This window comes from Equus quagga, chromosome 15, assembly GCF_021613505.1.
Source record: "Equus quagga isolate Etosha38 chromosome 15, UCLA_HA_Equagga_1.0, whole genome shotgun sequence".
In the NCBI taxonomy this organism is placed as follows: Eukaryota; Metazoa; Chordata; class Mammalia; order Perissodactyla; family Equidae; genus Equus; species Equus quagga.
In genome coordinates this window covers 41,499,714-41,502,246 of record NC_060281.1, presented here as the reverse complement: position 1 = coordinate 41,502,246, position 2,533 = coordinate 41,499,714, and positions in this window count along the sequence as shown.

Sequence of the window (2,533 nt, the reverse complement as noted above, 5' to 3'; positions counted from 1 at the left end):
ATGAATTGCCAATTTGATTCAGTAAACAGAAAACCTGAACAGACATGTAACCTTTAAAGAAATTGAATTTTTTTAAAAACTACTTTAAATATACACACACACACAATACCAGGCCAAGACAGTTTCATAAGTAATCAAAGCCTCGGGAAAGAGATAACCCATATTTACAAACTTTTTAGTGAATAGAAAAGGAAAGAAAGCTTTCTTTCTCATTTTATGAAGCAAATATAACCTTGATTTTAAAACCAGAAAAAGGTCACGTGAGAAACAATAAAAATAGATCAATTTCATTTACAAACAGATACAAAACTTTTAAATATTAGGAAATCAAATCCAACATATAAAAATACATATATACATGGTAATTAATGTTTGTCTTAAGAATGTAAGAACTGTTTAACATTAGGAAAAAAGTGATATAATTCACAAAATTTTAAAAACTAAAGTAGAAAAATAAGGAAAATCTTAATGGATGCAGAGTTTTGCAAAATTCATTGATAGTTCATCTTTTCAGAATTTTCAAATAAAACATGTCAGAAAACCAGAAGTAAAAGAAAAATTTAACTTGATATAAGGTATCTATCAAATATATAAGCAAACTTCACGCTCAGTGTTAATACTGGAAGCATTTCCTTAAAGTTGGGGGAAGACAAAAATATCTGCTATTGCTTCCATTCAATATGAGCTGGAGGTGCTAGCTAATTCAATAAGATAAGAAAAAAACTATTTTAAGGATTAGAACAGAAAAAATGTTATATTTGGAGATAACATTTCAGTCTTTACAAAAATCCTACAGAAACTTAAACTACCTCTAATAAGGGATTCATCAAGGTGCTGAATACAAAATCAGTTTATAGAAATCAGTGACATCCCTAGACATCATGAATAAATAATTTAAAAACACAATTTTTAAAATTATTCTACTAACAATAGCCGCAGAACTATAAGGTATCTGGGAGTAAATGTATTAAAAGATGTTCAACACCTTTACAATGAAAATTATACAAATTTTTGGAAGGATTTTTTTTAAAGATCTGAATAAATGGATGTTTCAAATTTATAGATAGGATATCTCAATATTACAAAGACCTATTCAGTTCTAATCAAAATCTCAATGGACTTTTTCACAGAACCTGATAAGTTGATCCTATAAATTTATATGAAACAGTAAAGAGTCGAGATATTTTTGAACCGAGTACAGAGATTCACTCAACCAGACACCACTTCTTAGTATAAAGCTACAGTAATTTAAGAGTGAAGTTTTGGCATAGGGAGCCCAATAAAACAGAAGGGAAGCAGACCATCAGGCCGCAGAACCTATGGACAAACCCTCCTCTATAGGCCATTTGTCATGAACAATGTTTCCTACATCTATGAATACAAGGACCTAAAATACTATCACAAGGAGAGCTGAGTACCTCTAGGCTTGGGTCATTTCCACCCCAAAGATCACATCTAAAAATTAGAAGAAAAAGAAGAAATAAAGCATGGAGTATCACATGCCCTTTTACATTGCACATTGTCATAAACATTTTTTGCATGCCTGCTATTTTCTAGTTTTTTTTTTATTAGAGGGCAGCTCTGCCCCTCAATACCTTAGATGAGACACGCTTCTCATTGTATCTCACTATTCCCAACCATCTTGGATGTGAAAGAAAAGAATAGTCACCACATAGGTAGAGAAGAAGTGTCCACACTGCATCTGAGGAGTTTGACCCCAGGCAGTCCTCCTTGGATCTATTTCTCCACTGAGACAGGCCCTATTCCTCTTTTAAGGACGAGAGCTCATTAGCAGAAAACTAAGGAACAAATGTGGATAATATGTGATTAAAAAAAATGCTATCTTGAGCATAAAATAAAGAGATCTTGTTGAAAAAACACTTCTGAACTAATATTGTCTCTTGTATGTTGATTGACAAAAAAATGAAAAACCCTACATAATTTAGGACCCAGCAAAGAGTATGGATTTGCATTAGTCTGCTCAGCTGCCACAATAAAATACCACAGACTTGGTGGCTTAAACAACAGACTTTTATTTTGTCACAGTTCTGGTGGTAGAAGTCCATAATCAAGGTACTGGCAGATTCAGTTTCTTGTGAGGCCTCTTTTCCCGGCATGTAAACAGCCACCTTCTCGCTGCATCCTTACATGAACTTTCCTCTGTGCAGAGAGAGAGTTCTGGTAACTCTTCCTCTTCTTATAAGGCCACCAGTCCTATAGAATTATGGCCCCACCCTTATGACTTCATTTAACCTTGACTCCCTCCATAAAGGTTCTATCTCCAAATACAGTCATACTGGCAGTTGGGGGCTTCAACATACAAATTTGGGGGGACATAATTCAGTCCATAATAGGGTTTTCCTCCAATCTTTCACCAAGAATTTCCCTAAAACACATGGGAACTTGGTATAGTTCCCACTATAAATCAACGGGGAAAAGACAGCATGTTCATTAAATGGTGCTAAGACAGTTTGTTATCCATATGAAAAAATAAAATTAAATTAGATCCCTAATTCCAACATACACAGAAATA